This window comes from Poecilia reticulata, linkage group LG12, assembly GCF_000633615.1.
Source record: "Poecilia reticulata strain Guanapo linkage group LG12, Guppy_female_1.0+MT, whole genome shotgun sequence".
Classification (NCBI taxonomy): Eukaryota; Metazoa; Chordata; class Actinopteri; order Cyprinodontiformes; family Poeciliidae; genus Poecilia; species Poecilia reticulata.
The window spans coordinates 26,427,471-26,439,203 of NC_024342.1; the positions used below are offsets into that span (position 1 = coordinate 26,427,471).

General features: G+C 36.6%; 1 pseudogene; it reads left to right on the plus strand.

The window, feature by feature from the left end:
* The first annotated feature begins 1,942 nt into the window (after positions 1-1,942).
* LOC103474114 (alpha-(1,3)-fucosyltransferase 7-like) lies at positions 1,943-5,306 on the plus strand (annotated as a pseudogene).
* Positions 5,307-11,733: the final 6,427 nt, after the last annotated feature.

The following is an 11,733-nucleotide window of genomic DNA, read 5'->3' on the forward strand; positions in this document are numbered from 1 at the left end:
GACCCCACTGAGGGAAAAAGGGTGCAAGAAAATGGATGGATGGATGGATTTATATTACACACCATCCTGACTGTTCTAAGAGAAAATCTTTGGTTTCACCAGAAGATGCGCGACTTCCCACTGAGAATACGTCATTTCACTTTTTCATTCAGAAAGCTCTGGAGAAACATGTCTCCATCTAGTGGCTGTTTAAGGTTAAGGCAACTACCAAAGCATGGCAAAGTTTCAGATGATCGTCTTTGGGCTGGTAAATGTGAAGGTATTTCAAATATTGAGTAGGTTGCACAAATACAGAAAGTCTTATTGGGTCCATTATTTTCCCTCATTGCTAACCTCTCAGTCAATGGTTATTTATATAAATTACACTGAGGCAAATATCATTAGACACAAAGACGGAGTTACCTTGTCAACATGATCATAATGGTGCAGTTTTTGAAGCTAGAAGCAGATGTGTATCTGCAGCAGCATAAACAATTCATACACACGGCTCTAACTTCCCCAAACAGTAACGGAATAACCCTTTTACGTTTTTGATTTTATTGGGAAGATCTTAGTATTACTTGACAGAAACTTTTGATGGGTGAGGGATATTTAACATATCTTAAATGAAACGTAAAGCTCTGACAGTCTGCATATTCTGCACATTGCTATTAAGAGTCGTCATGCTGCTTTTTGTATGACAAATTTTTTAGTTCAACTTATGTTCATGTTGGTATTTTTGTTACTTACCCTTATTCAGTTGTTTAGGCTCTTTATGTTGTGCTTCCTTGTTCAAGTGTGTGGTTACTTTACATCCTGTTTCAGTTGGCAGTGCCTGTTTCCTTGCATACGAGAGTAAATTTAACTCTTGCTCCTTTTCTCACACACACCTATTTCCGGCTAATCTGTTCCACAGAATAAATAAAACCCTCTAAATATATTTTACCAAAGTTCATTTTTGGGTTTTACAAATAGTATTGCAGTCAGATTCAGCTTGTCAAGTACTTCACCTGTTCTAATAATTCTCGTGGACATGGATCTGAGGTTGATATGAATTTGTGGTTGATGGGATTAATAAAATAATTTTGAACTGATTTAAACGGCATTAAACCAAATCCCAATGGCAGCTATTTTGGTTCAGTTTTTTTTAAATGCTGAATTAGAAACACTGGCCTTAATCAAGGCAAGTAAGGTCAGGCTTCATGTTAGTGGCTTAGTCGGTGTTCTAAGATTTTTGTGAACCTTCTTGATCCGCATCCAAACTCCATCCTTACGTTTCTACAAAAATAAGCGGGAACAGATGATGGATGTATCAATATGAATATAGCTCTATCAATGACATTCATGTCCACAATAAGTCTATTTGAACTTAGGAGCAGCACAATATGTATATGCAAGGTATCCATATTCACTTTCCTGTTTCTGCTCATGTGGCCGTGTTGTCACCTTGTGAAATTCCTCATAAAGATAAGTGTAAGACAATGAAGGCCGCCACCTGCTGAGCTTCTGACAGCTTATTTTTGATAGAAATCGACAGAGATCTCTCTTGAACTGCACCAGTTAATATTTTAAATTTCCAAACAACTTCAAAGATCACTTGAGAAAAATGAGACTGCAGTAGACAAGGGGTTCACAAACTACAATGCCAAATACAACTGATAAAGGGAAGGAAATATCTTTATAGAATTTACTGAGAAAACATTCAGTAAATCCTGACAAATGTTTTCATACTTTTTTCCCACTTGTTTACTAATAGATTAGATGGTGTAATGATTTAAATCATATAGTATGATGTACTATTATACACAGTTTTAAAACATGGTGTACCATATTAGTATTTTTTTTTAAGGATGACTCACTCAAGTACCCCATGTGTAAATGTGCTCTCTTCTGCAGATCACATTTTACACTTCCTCTTTCTACATTACTTCAGACATGCTGAAAACTTCACAAGGAAGACGGCTATTGTCGACAATAATGAGGAGAAAACATCTGAACAGAAATTGCTGACGTTACAAAGAAAAGACTGATAAAGAAGTAGATGTATTGGGGAGGCACAAGTGATGGAAAGAAGAGATCACTGCTCCTCCGCTTCCTTAAAAGGGTGGTGGTATTTATGCTGCTGAAGCTTTGTGGTGTTTCACAACCAACAGCAACCAAGAACTGGGTTTGGTGTCGACTGCCGACTACACCGGTCTGCTTCTTATCAGGTTAGTGGTTGAAGCTTGTGAAGTTCTCTCTTGTGCGTGTGTGATTTTGGTCAGTGCAGGACGTCTCATGAAGTTTGTTTCCTCATTTTTGTCTTTTTTTCTTCTTTCTATTTTTCTTTGAAAACAAAGAAAAATAGTCGCACAAGTTTACGCGTGGAACTAATGTTGTTTGTGACGTGTTTATAAAATGTACATGTGAAATGTTAGATTATGAGCTTTTAGGCTGGAGAAAGTAAATCTTTTACCACATCCTGTTCTGAATCAATTTTACAATTCATGCTAAGGAAAGAACACGCTGCATCTTTTGCGGGAAAAAAAGGAAATACAGCAGCAATCTTCGGTGACATTTTATGCTTTTGCTTAAAATTACATTATTACATTCAAGATGGGGGCTGGGGCAGCAGCAATTTTCGGTGACATTTTATGCTTTTGCTTAAAATTACATTATTACATTCAGGATGGGGGCTGGGGCAGCAGCAATCTTCGGTGACATTTTATGATTTTGCTTAAAATTACATTATTACATTCAGGATGGGGGATGGGGCAGAATTGAATGATGTACATAGTTTGTCATTGGTTTGTTGGATTGTTGGATTATCTGACAAAATACATGGATTACAAAAACACTAATGTTGGGTTTAAAATAAACATATTTGAGGTTGCAATCAAAACATTTATTTAATCTCGTGGCAGAAATTCACTTAAGTCCAGTTGTTGTCTAGGTAGAGATGGCCGCCTGTGAAGATATCAATGCTTCTTTTAGTGTATTGTCTAATCCTAAGAAAATAAGTCAGAATTTTGGCTTAGGTGTTTAGGTAAAATTATCCAACAACAGTCTAAATTTGCTTGAAGGACGAGCATGCAACAGTAATTTTCTGTCCAGAAAAAACTTTTAACAAACAAAGGAAAATTTTGTTTGTTAAAAAAATGAAGGAAAAATTAAGCACATTTTTGCTGTAAGAATAAAAACACTACACCTTTGTGAGCTCGCCCTCCCATGTGGACCAACTTCCATAAGAGAGGTACTTTAACTTATTCTTAGAGGCAATTGTTGGTTGCCTGGAAACCACTGAGATGACTTCAGATGACTGTAAAACATGTACTGTTTACTGATGTACAGTAAGATTTACTGCAGCTCTGAAATGTAAGCACCTTGACATGCACTCATTTCTCCAACAGCAAAGACTTTTAGTTTAGATTACATCTTACTGAAACATAGAGATATAACCTGCATTTAGATCCAACACATATACTACTAAGTAGGTTCTAGGTGGAGCTGTGAACTTGCAGCCAAGTCCAGCAAAAGATTCTAATGATTCAGCATCCTGTTGTACCAACACGACCAGCGCACATAAAACAGAGGCAGGAAGCCATAATGAAGGAGTTGGGCTGTCAGAATCAATGACACCTTCGATGCTTGGCTTTGCACATTGCTGGTTTTCACAACCTGACTAGACATTTTGAAACTAAAAATGTCAATATGGTCTGTCTTATAATCTTTAATTCATCCTAAAGTTGTTCTGTCAGATTGAGAGCAAGATTCTTTGCTAGTTAATTTTCAATTTTAATACACTTAAAATTGAAAATTTTATGTCTACTTATGTTTAAGTAGACATAAACTTACTTAGGCCTCTAGCTTACTCCATTTCAGAGTTGCAAGGAGGATGGTGCCTGTCTTCAGTATTGAAATAGAAGAGGAAGTGCGGGGGGCACACGGCACACACACGTTTCCAGTCCAACTCTTATTGAATTATATTTACAGTATCTTTTCATCAAAAGAACATGAGATTAAAAGAAATATGTGGAAATTAACAATATTCCAATTTGCAAGAGCAAATCTCAGGTAAATCAGAACACTGTAAAACCTATGATAACCAGTTTCATTTATTTTTTATTAACAGGGGGATCCTTACACTAAAAAGATGAAATGGTGTTCCATGAAGAAAGGACTTGTCTTCTGCATTTTGAGTGGTTTATTGCTGTGTTTTCACAATAGATGGCGTGAAGCAAACACCTACAATTACTGGAAAAGCACTGCAAACCTGACCATCCTGCTGTGGAAGTGGCCATTCGGACGCTCGTACAGTCTAAAGGGAAATGTGTGCTGGGATCTGTACAAAATACCAAACTGTGCACTGGTGGATCAGCGCTCCTTGTTCCCCTCAGCTCATGTTGTGGTGTTCCACAACAGAGAACTGRTACAGGGAAGCCAGCAGCTTCCAATCGAACTCCCACGTCCACAAGGCCAGAGATGGGCCTGGATGTCACTGGAGTCTCCTGCTCACAACGGAAACTTACAGAAGTTTGGAAATATCTTCAACATGACCATTTCCTACAGGAGAGACGCTGATGTGACCATACCTTATGGTGAGCTGCTGCCTTTGAAGACTGAAAGTAACCTGGTGGAGGACAGCCATATAAATAAGACCTCTTTGGTCTGCTGGGTGGTCAGCAACTACAGGAACCACCACAGAAGAACCCAAGTTTACRAAGAGCTCAGTGCCACGGTTCCTGTGAAGGTTTATGGACGTTGGAGTGAAATGCCGCTCTCCTCTGAAGACCTCTTACCAACAATCTCTCGCTGCTACTTTTATTTGGCTTTTGAGAACTCTCTGGCAAAAGATTATGTGACTGAGAAGCTKTGGCTGAATGCTTACAAAGGAGGGGCAGTACCCGTGGTGCTAGGACCCCCAATAAGTRACTACAAAGCTGTGGCTCCAGAACATTCTTTTATCCATGTTGATGAGTTTTCATCAGTACAGGAACTGGGGAAGTATCTTCAAAGACTTGCAAAGGACAAGAAGCGATATGAGGAATATTTTAACTGGAAAAAACACTGGAAGGTGAAAGTGTATGCAGACTGGAGAGAAAGGCTGTGCAAGATATGTTTACAGTACAACAGTTTACCTCAGCACAAAGTTTATTCAGATCTAGAGGCCTGGGAGAAAGCTCATAACGCCTAACCGTGAGGCAGTGTGGCTGCCTTCGCTGTGTTTACAACATATGTTGCTTTCAAGTTTGCACTTATCTCAAGATGGTAAATTAAAGTTTACGAGTAAAAACTGCAATAGCATATATTTAAAATCTTTGAACTTTGCATTATCAGTGCTGAAATGATTAATCTAATTCAGATGAATTGATCTTTAAAATAATCATCAACTAATTTTGTTAATTATCAATAACTCAAAAATGACTCAAAAAATGCCATTTGCTGGAAAAACAGCAATTAAGTCAAAAGTAACTGTATTGCTGTGTCTACATTTAGCATTAAAGATAAAAAATAACCTTTATCTGTAAATATATTTGACCGAGAACTGTCATAGTTTTAGCTTTGCTTGGTTCAAAATCTATAAAAATAACAAAAAAATAGTAATAATATCCTGTTAAGCACCTTTTCCTATCCAATTATTAATAAGTTAATCCAAAACATTATCAACAGTTTAGCCATACACTATATTGATGTTAACTCAACGAGAAAACTTTCCTCCTTGGGAACCAAGCAGTCAAGTTGCTGATACTTGCCAAAACCCAACTAAGGTATGTCTAAGTTAGTCTCACTTCAGTCTGTCTCATGTGGAGAAAACGAAAACATAAATTCAGGAATATTGACAAGATTTTATACAAAAAGGTGAAGAAAGTGTGTGGTGTAGACCTGAAAAGCACTTCGAACAACCAAGTGAAAAATAAGTTTCTCTTTTCTGATTCTTCAGTGAACTCACTAAAGGAGCTGCTATGCAAGACTTGATCATAAACATCATAGACTTTGATGTGACGGAAACCAACTAATAAAGAGGAAATACTACCAAATTTGGATGCCCTGAATATGAAAGACTGCACCTGTGCAGATGCAAACAATAGTAAGCGTAATCATGTAAGTGGGGATTTTTAACCTTTTCATGCATGAATGATGATCCTTTGTGTCAGCATTTGAAACAATAGTCCTATATAAAGAGGATTACTTTATAATAAAATTAGAGTGAAAAAGTCTATTTGATGGAAAATCCAAAACTTTCACAAGTATTTTTAAATTTGTAAATTACTCGTTGCTATTTTTCTTTCATTTTCATTCGCAAAAATATCTTGGCTCAATTATAAAAGTTTGGATGTGTTACCCATGATGCCACTTTGTGTATTCTTTGTGTCTACCGGTAGAAACAGAACTGAACTGCCAGAGTCGTTTGACAGAGATAACGTGAGAAACTTGTGATCTGACCACATCGCAGCTTCTCCTGTTAAATATAGAACCAAGAAAAAAAAGATGAGTGTCTGTGATAATTCAGTTTCCCATACTTGCTGAGCTACAACTTTCAATGCCTTTCACAAGCAAATACATTAAAATCTTAAGCAATAATAGTGCAGGTTACGTCCTTGGGTTGCTTACTCATGCAAGCAGCAGAAGCTGCTATGGCCAACACCCTGCAGCAACTGTATGTTCATGCATGTGATTCGTCATATATTTAATAATATTTAATATTAAACCTTTGATGTTGAATAGTCAATATGTTTAATATGTAATATGTCAGCAAGTATTAGATTAATAAATCAACTCTGCATGGCTGAATTCATTTCCTTAGATTTAAACTTCAATGCACAATTTTACTTTCAAGCAGCGTAAAACTTTGCAGTCTGTCAATGTAAATCATTTTCTCTTGGTCCAGTATGTGAATATTTGTATGTTCACGTACTGTATAAAACATTAACTCTTTCTTTTTTCCTAGTGTCTGACATTGAATTGGATGAAAAAAGTTCTAGGTTAGTCAGGATCACCATAATTATTTCTAAATGTGAGAGAAATGAAAAAGATCATTTTTAATTAATTTAGTAGCATTATATATGTATTATGCATAAAATGGGTAAGTCAAAGAAGATATTAGTTGGTTATTGGGAACTAACAATAAAACCATTATTGCAGAAGAGCGAAAGCTCTAATCGTGCTATAGCTATGCTAACTATTGTAGCAGTTTCACTCATTTTGATTTCTGTCCCAAATGAGTTCAAATTACAATATGCTAAATAAAAACATATAAATTTCTTCAAGAAGAAGTTATGCTGACATCAAAGAGGTACCAGGAAAGAGAGCGGAAGCTGCAGATAAAATAAGACAACAACAATCAGTAATCAAAGGCAAACCACACCCAAGATAAACCAGCATCTATTTTTCAACTCTTAAGCTGATCTGACTCTTACTCAACCTGACTAGAATAAATGATGGGAAAGCTTAAAGAATTACACCACTGTCATAACCATGAAAGCAACACTAAATTATAAAACAGAACAGTTGCTCACACAAAGCAGAAGTCACTTAACTAACTAAACATTCGTAGTGACAATACCAAAGGGAGGAAGCCTTTGACAGTAAGTACAACTGTAAAAAGAGACTTTAAAGCATCTTCAGAGTTGTGCATAAAAGCACCACTGATGGAAAATGAACCCAGCATGGGCTGGTCTCGTTTGAATGCAGCTGGCATGAAAAGGGGCGCAGCAGCTAAATTTGACCACCAGAATCAGAGGGCTTCACGTGCATCATATATGAATGCAAATTGTCAGCAGAATGTTGGCATTTTTATCTGTCCTGATACAAAAACATGCAGAAGTGTTAAAGTTCATAGAACCATAATTTGATTAATAAAATTAGGCATTCATTTATTTTAATTAGCTATTAATTAACTCAAATGCAAAAGAAATGTACAGATAACTGACTAAAGAAATATTGATAAATATTTATTACATTTACAACACATATGCTTTTTTAAATTATTTCCTATCATTGTTTCATAATTGCAACACACTATGAGCTTAATTTTTAGATAATATTGTCATTTGCCAGATTGTATTTGTTAGTTTTGACCAGCTACAGCAATATTTTATGACACACTGCGGCTCAGGGACCATGATAATGAAAGAGATAATAAGATATTGGATGTGGTTTCCAGTCCAATTTCAAATAATGAATTTTGCACACGCCCTGCAATGGACTGGCAACCTGTCCAGGGTTTACCCCGCCTCTGGACAGAGACACCAGGACCCCTCGCAACTCCACCAGGTATAATAGCATATTGGATGGACGGGAGAAATTTACACATATGTTTTAAAATGTGGGTTTGTTTAGTTTAATTTTAATTGTTAAATGAATTAGTAGAAAAGTTAATTGACTGAAACCACACATATATTTTTTTTATTTACTTGCTAAATTAATTTGCAATTATATAAATAAATTAACTAACGATTCATATGTTGTGTGGCACTTTGGCTGTCACTACATGTGTTTTTACTCATTCTAATGAGGCTACAACTTGCTCAACACTGAAAGTGAAAGTTTTTAAGTTTTTTTTTTTGCTGACATGTTCCTTTATTTTTGAAAGTATTGAAACCCGTTTCTGCAAAAGTCCTGGTGTGGTTGACTAGAAATTGTGCTGAGTTAGGGGGGAAATAACTAAAATAACTATTAATAATAATAAAGTTGTGCTGTTTAGAAGAAGGTATATAAAAAGAGAACAAATATATATTATGATACAGTCTTGGTGATGTGGGAAAAAGATGTTACAAACTACTATCTCTTTTCCCGCCAGCAGGTGGAGCTAATCGATTTGAAGTCAAAGGCTTCTTCTGTTTCCATTCATTTGCTGCTTTATTGAAAATTATATTGAGACAAAGCAAACCAGGTGTAAAATCAACTGAAAACTTGTGAAGATCCACTATTTAAAAAGACAAGCATGTATTTTCATACCAGTTTTAGCTCACAGTATCATAAGTTATAGTTTCTATTATATTCAAAACCCTTGTTTTACTTAGTTAAATGTTGTAGCAGGCAACAACAGGCAGTCAGGTGGTTTTTCTTCTCTCCATTTTGCTGATCTAGCTGGAACTTCTATTGAAATCCATGGATGCATAAAGTCGAGAGGTGCTTTGTGACTTTCAGAAAAAGATGGGCTCCCCATCACTTCAAGTATGACCAGTTCCAAAACGATAACAGAGCTCCTCACCCTCTGTTACCGTCCATCTCCAAGCCCTACCAAGAAATCTTATTTCAGCTACTTGAATCCAATTCATTTCACCTGGCCATGTGTAAGAGCCTTTTTGAAATGGTCTCACATTATAACTATGAACTTCAAGGTGATCAGAACATGATCAGGATATTGACACATTTTTTAAAGACTCATGCAGAAGCCTTAGTCAAACCCATTTCTGAGCACCCTCTCCTTCTTAATTTAACTAAGCACTGATCTATCTATCATCCAAAGAAGAAGGATTATGTCATAGTTTGCAACCTACATGTCTGTCGACCAAAACTAACAGACCTGGCCAGACCCTCTTTGGTAACGCTGGAGGAGGAGCAGACATCCAGTGCACAGGTTGTTGCACAGTCTGCAGTAAGGAGGGGGTGAGAATTTGTTCATAAGAAGTTCCCTGTGCAAGAAAGTAGACCAAACCAGCAAATCTTGTGGTGCTGTGAAAAAGTATTTGCTCTCCCACAGATTTTGTTTCAGGTCATAAAACAGATTTTCACATGTTACATCTGGTACAAAAACTGACACAGTGTTTTATAAAAATGACCTTTAATGGATACTTAAAAATGGTGATGGCAGAGTGTATATCTGATGCTGTTTGGGATTTTGACAAGTCAGTAAAACTGATGAAGATAAGTATGTCATTCAAATGCTGTGGTATGACCCTAGGGCAGGGGTGGCAAAACCAGTTCAGCTTCAAGAGCTAAATGAAACTCGTCATCACTGCAAAGAGCCACACAGCAATTTCAAGATTAGCTTTATACCACATTGCTTGCTGAAACAGTTTTTTCTGTAGTCTCTAAGGCTGTAGTGAGACACCCAACAGTGTTAATTTTTTACAAGTGTCTTTGGGTTTGGTTTGGTTTTGTGCTGTTATGGATAAAATGATTATGTGTCTTTCCTCTATCTCTTATGTGTTTACATGCACACATAGCACATAAGACTGGCAACAGTCACACAAAAACAAAATGAAACTTTTTAACACTACCCTCTAGTGAGGGCACAGAACGAGGAGACGAATAAAAGCAGAACTTGCATCTTTGCTTCGCTACAATGAAGCAAATGAAGGAAACCAGATGAAGCACAGATTGCTTCATTGTAGCGAAGGTGAAGGTGAATCTGAGTGCTGGACCCTGAATGTCCCTCTGTATCTGCTCCATTTGGGCAACTTGTAACATTTGAAGATTTCTGGTACTAAAGCCTGTTTTATACTTAACCAAATCTCATTATTTCTCAAGGTAACAACACTGAGGGGTTTTGGTCGGATCCCGGAACTGGTAAAAGGAGCTGGATGGTACACAGAAGGGAAAATGTGAGAACTACAGTATTAGAAGCAACTCTTTATGTGTATCAGTAAGAATAGAACAATTATTACTTAGCTTGTTTAAGTATATGGCAAAACTCATTCACAGACAAACAGAAAACTTTTGAGCTATGTGAAAGTGTCTCATGCAGGACATTTTTTAAACATTTAAGACAATTTACTCCTCTGGCTCAGTTTTGTGTCTGGCTGTGACTCATTTCCTCCTACTGCACTTGTCACTTTGGCACTTTTCACACATCGTCTAAAGGTGAAAGGATCTTCACAAGATGAGGAATCAACAATCCACACAGGTAGGAGTTATTTATGAGGTCTCACTTTTCACATAGCTTACGCATATTTCTGTTTTTACTTTGAGAGTCTTTTTAGGGTCTTTTGATCATATATTCTAACTACTGCTTTTCTGCAGCAGTTTGCAGTGATTAGACAGGAGCCGAATAAGTGTTACGAATTTAATTCAAATGTAAGCCTTCTCTAGGCTTCATGTTTATGTATATTATATTGTATTTAGCTGGACAGACTGGTGAATTAAACTCATCTTGCAGATTTAGAAAATGATTAAGAATTGCAGTGTGTTGTGTAAAGTATACACATTGCCATGCAAAGCGTATTCATGGTTACTGACTATGAACATTTTAACATTTTGTCATGTTAAAATGGCAATGTTTTTTATGTGAATTTTATGCGATACACAGTGTGAAACACCGGCACTACATAATACTAGCATGAGATGTGAATCTTATATTTCCTTATATATACTCCAGAACCTCGATGTTCTCTATTACTGAGTGTCACTGCAAACCCCAGCAGAGAGGTGACCACAGCTGCTGCTCACTCACATCCTGCCCATAATGCTGAGTACCAGACCATGTAAAGGAAAAGCTTATTAACTGTGGTACAACTGTACCAAACATTAACCGGTTAGTACACAACATGCCAGTGGAAATGCACCTTTCAGGATTTCTCAAATATTCATGAAAAATTCTAAGAAAAACTCCAGATATGTTTCTGAAGAAGGAATAATTTAACATGATACATACATTTTTTTAGGAAGAGAGTATCATGGAGTGAATGATATATGTAGTTCTAAATCAGAAAGGCTGAATACAAATACTGACAGCCCAGTTCAGATTGTTATTGTTCAAAATTTTTGAAAAGCATGTGTATTAAATAGTTTGTGTTTGTCTCAGATTCTGCCAAAAGCATTGTAGTTTGT